General features: G+C 37.1%; 1 pseudogene; it reads left to right on the top strand.

Moving 5' to 3' along the window:
* Positions 1–2,200: 2,200 nt before the first annotated feature.
* On the top strand, positions 2,201–3,478 carry LOC120152526 (annotated as a pseudogene).
* The last annotated feature ends 8,480 nt before the right edge of the window (positions 3,479–11,958 follow it).

The raw sequence follows: 11,958 nt of genomic DNA, 5'->3' as shown, positions 1-11,958 counted from the left end.
CTTCACACCCTTGACATTTATAGTTTATAGTGTTTGAACCTGAGTACTCCAAAACTAACAATAATTCACTTATAAAAATATATAATCCTCTACCACTGGAACTACTCCTAGGCAAATAATTTGTGAACATTAATAATTCATGATCATACTTTGAAAAACGTGTTAAATGAAACAATCCTCGTGCTTAAGGCTTCCAGCACGGCAAGAATTAGAATCAATGCAAATGTTGAATAAAAAGTACAAACTTTGGAGATTTAGTTGTCGTTGGGGATTGTATATTGAAATTCGATTTAAGTATATAATAATATAAATGTTGGCATCATCTTCCACTCAAAGTTTATTTTTATTAGTATATTGGATTTTGGTGTGGATTGTACCACCTTTTGTCCCCCTAAGCATTTCATTTGTTAAAGTGTATGAGAGATCTTTCAAGTGGGTTTGTGTCGATGAAAAGGGCCACCACTGTATAATGATTTAACTTCTTTAGGGTCACCATTTCACCACAGTAGTCTCAGGCTCAGGCTCAGGCTCAGGCTCAGGCTCAGGCAATGGCCAAGGACCAAATGTAAGCACCCTACACCCCATATAAACCATGTTTATATTCAACATTATAAAAGAGAGGGAAAAAACAAGCCTAGTCTAATCTAATCTAATCCGAATGTGAAAAGACGGCATCTTTTAAAATTTGATTACGGCGAACAAGCTTTGCGAGACAAGTGATGATGATTTCCACTACTTCTGGTTCATTTCCAATCCCTTATTGATAATTATAGGGTCTTTAACAAGCAAAGTGGATTAAGACATGCATCTATCTCGTTTCAAGCGCGGCCTGGGCAAAAATTACTCAGCAACTCCTTTTTTTTTTAACTAAGATTGTGGGTGGTGCCGCTGGGTCAATAGGAAGCAATGCTTTATGTGACGCCACTCTCATCACCGGCAAACTTCTGCTGACCATCTATATAATTGGAGATTATGAATATTATTTTGGGATGATTTTTTTGACGAAATGACTGGATGATTGGTAACTAGGATGAGATTTTAGCAGTGAGACTGTCATGATCAGAGGAGAAGCGATAAGAATCGGAGCAAGAGAATTGGAGAAATCAGAGAAAGGGTTATGGATTTGGAATTGGGACTGGACCTAACACATTTTACAGCCCACTAAGGATAAGAAACATCTTGTTTAGTTGTGCAGGTGGTTATACTCAGTACAACAAGGACTGCCAGCTGTAGGGTAACTATGGGAACACTGTAATTATATAAACCATGTACTAGAGGAGGAGAAAGTATGCTTTGATTGAATGAATTCTAAGTTTCTTGAATCTTCTTTTCTCTCCTTAATCTTAATTCTCTCAATTCTTGTCTAATTTCTTTTCTAATCTCCTAGGGTCATAACAATTGGTATACAGAGCCACAACTCCTGGCAAAGCAATGGCTGCATACTCTGATTTTTCTTCGATTCAACAGCAGATTGAAGACTTATCAAAGCTAGTGAAGCAAGATCAGTACCTGGAGACAAGGATTGCAATGAATAAGGGTTGTTTGGAGCAGATTCTAAGGAACTTGACAGGAAGGACAGATGACCAGGAACCACTAAGCCCGAAAACTGAGCAAAATCATGGAGAGAAAAAAATGGGTCAGCTTTCATTTGGTGAGTCTAAACCCTTCTTCTTTACTCCTAAAAAAATATTATCAGTGCCAATAGACGAAACATATGATGTTTCACAAGTGTTTGATAAAATGTCAGCAAGAGTAGATCATGTGGTATTCCCATCCATCACCGGCTCTATGAAGGTCGATTCACGGTTGCAGCAGAAACAAACCACGGAAGATGACAAGGCTGTTATGAGGGTTGAGTTAAATTTTGAACACGTACATCAACTTCAAAATCAAATGAAGATTACATATGCACTAAGAGAGAGAATCACCCTTTATTATGATACGGGGTGGAGGGTAGACCATTATCAATTGAGGAATATTGGAGATGCAGATGTGGAAGCCAAAAATGGGAAAGAATTGATGGCGGACTCTGAAACAGGGTTGGTTCAGAAAACTATCGATGCTTGCTTTTACTAACACTGTCTCAATTTGCAACTTAATCATTCCCAAGATATTACCAGCCTGGGGAACATATATGGAATGGATCATGGTTACTGCTTCTTACTATAAGGCTACATTGGCTGTCACAATATTCTGACAGATGAATATTGTCAATACACCAGGGACAAATGTGATTCTTCAAAGGCAACAGCGCCTGCCAGAGGAATTTGTGCCTCGTGCCAATTTGCTCTTTTTTGTTATATCTACAGATCGCCCTCTAACAGAGAGTGAGGTTACCTTTCTTCGTTATACTTAGTAATGGAAGAAGAAAGTTTGTGTGTTGAACAAGGCTGATCTTTATCAGAATGCGCAAGAGCTAGAAGAAGCAATTTCATTTATCAAAGAGAATACACAAAAGTTGCTAAACACAGTGACGTTATTTCCAGTGGTTGCACGATCTGTTCTTGAAGAAAAGCTTTCCGCTACTTATGGTGCCGGAAAAAAATTAAGGGAACTAGCAATCACTGATTCAAATTGGAGAACCAATAGCTTTTACCAGCTTGAAGACTTATTGTATAGTTTTTTAGATGGATCAACTAGGAGAGGAATTGAGAGAATGAAGCTCAAACTTGGAACACCAATTGTAATTACCGAGCGAATGCTTTCTGCTTATGAGACTCTTAATAGAAAAGACTGTGAGTCTGCAGAGCATGACTTGACTTATGCAAATGAAATTGTTAATAGCATGAAAGAGTATGTAATAAAGATGGAAGGTAAAAGCATCTTTTGGAGAAGATGAACTCTATCAATGATTGATGCTACGAAATCACGGATTCTAGAGATTGTAGAATCTACCTTATAGTTATCAAATCTTGATATTGCCGCCTCAGTTTTACTCAAGGGGGAATCATCCGCCTCCTCACTGCCAACCACTTCAAGGGTTCAAAATGATATACTTGGTCTTGCACTTACCGATGCACAAAACTTGGTCAGAGACTATGTAACATGGTTGCAGTCGAATAATGCACGTGGAGGAAATACATACAAGGAATTGTTTGAGAAAAGATGGCCATCTGTTACCTTCTCAGACAAACATTATGCCTTGAAGACCTATGATCTGTTGAGAAAAATATATCGATTCAGCTTGAGAGTGATAGAGAACTTCAGTGCCAATACTGCTTCCAAACTATTTGAGCGTGAAATTCGCAAAGTGTTCTTGGGAACTTTCGGTGGACTCGGAGCAGCTGGTTTGTCAGCTTCACTTCTAACATCTATATTACCTACCACCTTAGAAGAAAGGGTGGTTGAATTCACATTAATTAGACCAAGGCTCCAATCTCACCAGCAAGCTCAAGGAAGTTCGTATGACCTGGTCGCTTTTCGACACAGCACGATGGGTGCAAAATCTGGAGAGAGCATACTTCACAACGATTATTGAGGGCATGATAGGATATGTTCATCTTCCAACTATAATTCTCAAACCCAAGGAAAACATGAATCAAATGTTAAAGGCATGGGGTGTGAAGGCACAAAGCAAAATAGAAATTTATAGAAATTTGAAGGTCGGGGCCCGAGTTTACTTGAAATTTTAGTCTTACCATCAAACTAACTATAATTCTCAAACCCAAGGAAAACATGAATCAAATGTTAAAGGCATGGGGTGTGAAGGCACAAAGCAAAATAGAAATTTATAGAAATTTGAAGGTCGGGGCCCGAGTTACTTGAAATTTTAGTCTTACCATCAAACTTCACTTGCTCTTCGAAAGGGATTAAAGTTGGCAACAAGGTTCTATGGTTCTATAATGCTCGACAAACGTAGGGAGCAGGAGCACAATCAGATGCATGGGATGAAATTAGGACTGGAAAACGTCACTGTGATAATTATATTATTTCCAGCAACAATTCTCAGATTTTGATCTTTGGGGACAAGGATCATTTCGTGGGGAGGGTATTGTCACGATCAGAGGAGAATCGATAAGAATCAGAGCAAGAGAATTGGGAAAATCAAAGAAAGGGTTAGGGATTTGGAATTGGGACTGGACCTAACATGTTTTACAACCCACTAAAGATAAGAAACATCTTGTTTAGTTGTGCAGGTGGTTATACTCAGTACAACAAGGACTGCCAGCTGTAGGGTAACTATGGGAACACTGTAATTATATAAACCATGTACTAGAGGAGGAGAAAGTATGCTTTGATTGAATGAATTCTAAGCTTCTTGAATCTTTCTTTTCTCTCCTAATCTTAATTCTCTCAATTCTTGTCTAATTTCTTCTCTAATCTCCTAGGGTCATAACAGAGACATAGTTATAAATTATCGTCTTAATTTAACAAACTATTGATCATTAAATATTTATATATGTTTAAAGTAAATTTGAAATTATATATTCAATCTTAAAAAAAATTTATTAAGGGATTACAAGTAATATATGATCCATGCTCTCAACATTTGATAATAGATGCTCAATTACCCTGCTGCCGTGTTCGAGCCATGACCTATAGAAAAAATAACAACAATTCTAACCATAAGATAAATTGGTTCGTGTCAATTATCCAAAATTTTAAATATTGTAAATCATATATGAACAATTTAAATTTAATGAGTTAAAAAGTAATTTTATTAATTTTAATATTACACGTCATATCTTAACAATAATTAAAGGTACAATACTGAAAATAATTGAATATAATTGATGGAATAATACTATCTGTACATTTCCCCCTTCATAAATCAAATATAGCTGCAGCAGTGATTTTAATTAAGACCACTTGTTCTTGTCTTCTTCACGAGTTCAATAGTCTCAAACTCACGGCCAATTTTTGCCTTGCGTCCTTTCCGATTCAAACCCGGGACGACCTTTCTCTGCATCTCCAAGCATTCTCCGGAGCAATCCTATAATTGATCGTTATGCCCCCATTCCCCCAAATTAAACCAATTGCAACTAATTAAAAGGAGAGTAAAAACCACACTATGAATTAGTAACCATCTCATCAGCTCGGCCGACTCACTGGTTTCAACATGTGTGATTAATTGTTCACTCGAGATAACTCAGAACTAAGTAAAAATCCCGGGTAAGAATCAGAGCCCTTTCCTTTCTGTTTTTTTCTGGATTACCATATTGTTTTCTCAGCGAACCCATGAAGCAACGGTCGGATTCGGTCCACAAATGGCAGTACCCTTTGAAGTCCTCGATGTTTACAAACCTACCGGAGTGACCCGAATCTGAACGGGAAATAACCGGATCACTTCTTCGAAAATGGACTCGTCGCACGGGATCGACAGTGGGCCTTGGTTAGTGAATCCGTCTCTTCCTCGGCCTGGATAAGGAGTTTCTTGAAGACTGGATGGTCAGGTACGTCAACCGCACCACGAATCTCCGGCAACTCGTCCCACATAGACTGCCACGTCCCGCAGGTACATCGGACGGGATGCGACCGGCCGACTTGCGGGCCTTGTTCCTCCATCGCCGCAGCATTTGGCGAAGCCTCACAATGTGGCGGATTTTGCAGCATTTTCCTAGCCCCGCCAACATTTTCCCGGAAAATTAAGAAATCGGAAAGAAAAAAAATGAAGTATTTGATTTTTGTTTGAGTTTCGATTTGGATAAAACAATTAGGTGGCGTTTGGTTCGTTGAAATGTTTATTCCGGAATTAGAATCTGTCCGGAATTAGAATCCAATTTCATATTTTGTTTGGTTGGCAGGAAATTAAATTAGAATCTAATTCTATATTTTGTTTAGTTCGCAGACATGTCAGATGAATTTGATTTCAGTAATGTATATGACAAGATTACCCTTCTTGTTTTTTTTTTTGCTTAATTTTAGTTGTTTTATAAATTACATGTAGTAATATTATAAAAATTTAAAAAAATTAAATTTTAATTTAATAATTAATTATTCATTTTAATAAATTATAAAATCATGCTAATAAACATCATAAGTTAAAATCATCTAATTAGGGATGGTCATGGTCGGGTTGGTGGTGCACCCCCGACCCGACCCGAGACAAAGGAACCTCCATCCGAGACCTGACTCGACCAAAATAAAGCTTCACCCGACTCGACCCGAATATATAATTAGAAATCTGACCCGACCCGAAGTAATAAAAATTATTTTTATTTAATAAAACAATGACTTAATTGAAAAAATATATAAAGAGGGGTATTATTGTAATTATTCTAAATATATAGGTAAAATTATATATTTTTAGGTCGGGTTGGGTAGGGTATTTTTCACCCTAAACCTGAACCCGACCTGACCCAAATATCACACTTAAAAAATCGACCCGACCGACCAAAATAAAGTTTCACCGACCAAAATATATGAATTAGAAATCCGACCCGACCAAAATAATAAAAAATTGTTTTTATTCAATAAAAAATAGTGACTTAATGAAAAAAAATTATATATAGAGGGATTGTAATTATTCCTAATAATATGGTAAAATTATATATATTTTCGGGTAGGGTATTTTTCACCCTAAACCCGAACTCGACCCAACCAAATATCACACTTAAAAAAACCGACCCGACCCAACCAAAATAAAGTTTCACCAGACCCGACTATATAAATTAGAAACCCGACCCGAAATAAAAAAAAATTATTCAATATATGAATAAGTATCAAAAGATTGATGAGGGTAGTATGATCAAATTTCAATTCCCTCAACAAGGGAATTGAATTCTATCATAGAATTGATGAAATTCACTTTCTCTCATTTGATGGAAAGTTGAAGCCATGAGGGATTCCAATTCCCTTAGAAAATTTGAACCAAACATGGGAAAGTGTGGAATTGAATTCTAATTCCCTAATTCTAAGGGATTCATGCAACCAAACGCCACCTTAGAGCTTTCGAGGGGAGGACCGAATGTTTGGGAGGAGGATGGTTTTATAAAGTGAAGGTCGGGAAAGTCCCCTGAAGTTTGAGATAATTACAATAGATGTAATTATTCGATCCGATACTTCTGAGAAGAAGACAATATTTTTAACTACTAACTACTTAATGATTTATACCTATATATAATAGAATTAAAATTGTATCGACATTCTTTTTAAAAATTAAATTAACTAAAAAGGTGGCTAATGAGATTGTGTTAATAAAATCTAAGACCTTAAGATAGTGAATGATTAAATCTAAATTTTACTATACACATGTAAATTGTTTTGATTTAAATTAGTATAAATTTTGATTACCAATAAACTTAACATAAAATAAAATATTATGCATCTTTAATGAAATTCTTGTTAATTGTTGAAAGTTGGAAATTCCTTGACTTTTATGCTCCAAATTAGATCACGTTAACCCCAAAATCATAAGAGTAATGCGAATGTAAGCCAAATTTGACCCTCTAAATAATAAAACCAGTAATCAATTATTACATTTCATACTTTATTCAATAATTTCTTGCAGGATGGCAAAATGGTGGCGTGGATGCGGGTAACGCTTTCCTCGTCTTTATATCCACCTAATATTTTCGTATTCATATCTATCCACGACCACGACAAATTTTTTTAATATATACTCGTCCACAGGGGTACACTTGAAAATCCACCACACACCTCTACCAATTGGATATCCACATCCATCTCGTACCCGCCTAACAACAACTGAAGACACCAATTTTCATTTAATATTATATAATATATATATTATATTATATTATATAATATGTACAATCATTTACATTTATTTTACACATTTTCAGACCCATCAAACAACCGTTGCCCGTGGCCCAACAAAACCCAAGTCCCACATAACCCAGTCATGCAACTCGAACCAGTGTAGGATTAGGGTTTGTGTGAAAACCTAGAAGCTTCTCCACCAACGCCGCATCTATCCCAACCTCACGGGCCCGAGTTTCACGGCCGCACGTCTCACCACCAGTAACCTCGTAACGTTCAACACAAGAAAAGCAGACCAACATCCAGCAGAGTCATAGTTTGATTAGGACTCAAATTAGTCTAATAGCATTTTTTTTGTGTATAAATAAGCTATTGTAAACGATTTGGAGCAATAAAAGGTGAAAGCTTTTACCTTTCCTGTTTTTCTTCACTTGCATGTATTTTACTCGCTTTTGTGCTTGAAAACCCCAAAGAAAAACATTTGGCCGATGAGTTTTAGGGGAGGGACCGAGACTTTGATCTCAGATCTACCCTCCCCTGAGGCCTATTTTGTAAAACTAGTTTAATTTTCGAAATGGGGAGGGGATGGGCTCTCGAAAAATGAAATTTTTTTAACATTTGCCGTCGATGACCGGAGGCGAGGCGACGTGGGGTGGCCATTGGCCGTTTTCTGGATTTTCGTGGTGGTCGTGTTCTTCATTTGAAGAACACGATTGAATGGACGAGAGGAAAGCATTTTAACAGGGAGGGGATTTGATTTTAAGAGGAGAAATGATAACTTTTAAAAAAATTAAGTTAAATAGAGAGCCCATGGAGCGACCCACGACCCGATCCAATACCCTGTGACCCACGTGTTTTGTTTTAAAATAGGGTAAACTGTTCTTTTGGTCCTCGTGCCTTTCAAAAGCTATTTGGACCTTTAAATTCGATTTTAAAACCCCTAATCCCTCCAAAATTGGCCCTCAAAGTTCACATTCATTTCAATCCGTCCTTTTATCATTAATATGTATATATTATTGACTTCTTATTATTATTATTTTATTATATTCTTTTCTGTTTATTATTATTATTATTATTTACTATTCATTTTACTTTATTTTCTTTCTTTCTTTAACATTTATTTTATATATTCATACATGTATATTTATTTGTGTTCTTAGTTTTTTTTACATTTTAGTTTACAAGCTAATATATTTATATATTGTTATTTTTCCCTCGTTTTTGTCGTTACTTATTTTTTTTACTTCTTAACTTATTGATTTTTTATTCATCATTTTTTCTCTCTTTATTTATCCTATTTTATATTGTCTTTATTTTTATTCCTTTCATCTTCATTATCTCCATATTAATTGTGTCATTCACTTTTCATCTGTATTTATCTGGTATTATTTATTTATTTGTTTATTTATTTTCTTTATTTCATTTTCTTCATTCTCAATTTATATTCATCTTTTTCTAACGACTTTCTTGATTTCTTAAGGGTTTTCGTTTAAAGCAATCAGAGTGAGTTTTGAGATCGTTATTTTACCTTTTGATTTAAACTATAATTTTCTTAATTAAAGACAACTGGAAATTGCGTAGTACCGAAAGGGTAGTTCAAGGGTGCAACCCTTCATTGACTGTAACTGACTCCGAATATGATATCACTAGTAAGACACAGATCATGTAAGAAATAAGGTATCCGATCAACCCATTTTGTCTTAAATAAATTATCGGTGGCGACTTCTAATCCATTTTCCTAAGTCGAAGCCCAATTCCGGGCCCACCCGAAAGGCTGTTCCGACAGCTTGGCGACACCGCTGAGGACACAGGTAAGTGAGTTAAGCTAAGGTAATTTCAGTTGTCTTTTTAACGAAAAGCGTAAGTTAAATTTTGAGGTAACATTTCGATCATTATTGCTTATCTTGATTATATTTTCAAGTAAATAGTTGTACTAACCGTTTTCTAATGATTTCAGTCTTTCAAACTCGTTTTTCTTCTATGGCTCTAAACCCGAGCTCCGAACCCAGTTTTAAGTGGGGGTGGCGACGCCTTCGTGTGAATTTATTCACCGTGCGAGCCTAGCAAGTAGCCTTCTGGATTCATATACCTTATGTCTTCGTGTGAATTTATTCACTGTATGGGCATAAGGGAATGTGTCATCTCGAGTTTAAGTTAGTCCACACAAGCCTATGATGGGTTAAGAACTAAGGGTCTGGCAAGCCCAAGGGGACACCGACAAGGAGAACTCGAGTACCATTTTTAGAACCTAAATCGGGAGACCATGGAGAATTAGAGCCTACCTGAGACCACATTCCAAAACTTAGGATATTTTTACCCTAGTCTTGTCTTTTTTATGTTTTTTTCTTTCTTTCATTCTTTTATTTATATATTTATTTATTTTTATTTTACTATTTTTGTTGCCTTTGTATTTGTTTTCTAGCATTTGCATAATAATAAGAGGTTATTGGTCCCCAAAAAGTATTTGTTACACACAAAATAATCTGAATTAATGGACAATGTGTTGTAATACAAGAGATTAAAAATGCCAAGGCACGACTATGGTTCAAGAAGACTCATAAAGAGAAGGGATACAGTCTTCAGGGGAACTATGTGTCAGAGCTAGTTAGTTACGCCTCTGTCAGCCTGAAACAGAACGATGTCCAAGAGCTATGAAACATTTGGGACAGCTGGAAGAATGACAAAAAGTAGAAGTTCAGCAAACGATATGGTAATATTGCCCTCTTACTCCATGTCAAGACTGATGAGCCCCTGCTCCGAGCATTGATTCAATTCTGGAACTCGGGATATAGTTGTTTCACCTTTAACCGGGGACATGGTACCCACTATCGAGGAGTTACTACCCTACTGCACTGTGAAAGCATCAGACTAGAGAGGGTATATATCAAACACATTAAGAGTCAACCTTTCAAGAGCGTACTGGCTAAGATTACAGGGGTCGATGAAAAATGGGTGACTGATCGACTCCGACACAAAGGTAGCGGGGAAGGAATCAAGTGGATCTACATAAGACAATTAATGAAGAACACCCTGATGAATGAAAAACTATAGACCTTTTTGCACTAGGTCTGTACGGTTTGGTTATCTTTTCGAAGACTTTGGGATGCATCGACGCATGGTGGAACTTTTTAAACAACTTCCAAGGTGACTCAACCCAGCACCGGCCATCTTAGCCGAGACCTTTCAGTCTCTTAATCATTACAGAAGAGCAGGTGGAGGAAGGTTCATTGGGTGTGTTCAGCTCCTTCAAGTCTGAATTCACAACCATTTCTGGAAGACTAACAGGGTTCTCTAACGCCGATTTAGCACCACCTATTCACCTTTGGGAGAGTTCATCACAATGAAATAGTATGAAGGTGTTTCAAAAAAAAAGTGGATGAAAGTCTTTACACGTCTTCAGGATCGAGATATTACCTGAAGAGCCCCCTGGTTGTTCCTCGGTGACGTTTTTTTCGGTTGTGGGGATTCTGATACTATGACCTTACTCGGACTTTGGGGTGTAGTTGGGTATGCTCCGTTGTTAGCACTTAGACAGTATGGGGCACGTCAGTTCGTCCTGGCTACATATGGATTATATGCATCAGAGTTTGTGTACCATGGTAATAATTATAAGAAAATGATCAAGGAAACAGCCGATTCATGGAAGAAAGTATTCCGGATGGATGTTGTAGCTGCCAGAGACATGCTTACTTTGGATTATGTGGAGTGGCGAAGATTGAGAAAAAACTATAACGTCCCGGTGCCAGACTGTGAAGACACCCGGACTATGGTGGAACATCTCAGGCCTGTCCCTTCTGAACTTGAGATAGCCAAGGTAGAGTTTGAAGCTGTGAATAACAAGCTGAAGTAGAGGGTTAAGGAACTTGAAGCTGAACGTTATCAATGGAAGCTAAATGCCGACTCTCAGAAAGATATAGCAGACAAACTGGAAAGAGAACAGAAAATAGTCCATTTTGAGCTCGAAGATTTGAGAAATGGGTATCAAGATAAAGTCAAGGATAACTCCAAGTTGAAAGTAACCTCTGAATATTGGAAAGACAAAGCTCACAGTCTGAAAAGAAAGTTAGAGGGGCCTGATGAAAGAGCTTGGAAAGAACAGCTGAAGACTGCTCAAAGATGCTTAGCAGACAGTCAACATCAGAACCAACGTTTGAGAATCCAGGTGGCTGACTTAGAGAAACAACATGAGAGAGATGGCAAGACAATAGCTGAGTTAGAAGATATTGTAGATGGGTTCAAGAAGCAAGCGAACAAGCTTCAGATAGTGCCCTTCGACGGAGGTTTACAGTGGTGTTT

The sequence above is a fragment of the Hibiscus syriacus genome, unplaced genomic scaffold, assembly GCF_006381635.1.
Source record: "Hibiscus syriacus cultivar Baekdansim isolate YM2019G1 unplaced genomic scaffold, ASM638163v2 tig00002840_pilon, whole genome shotgun sequence".
Classification (NCBI taxonomy): Eukaryota; Viridiplantae; Streptophyta; class Magnoliopsida; order Malvales; family Malvaceae; genus Hibiscus; species Hibiscus syriacus.
This window is presented reverse-complemented; position numbering and strand designations above follow the sequence as displayed.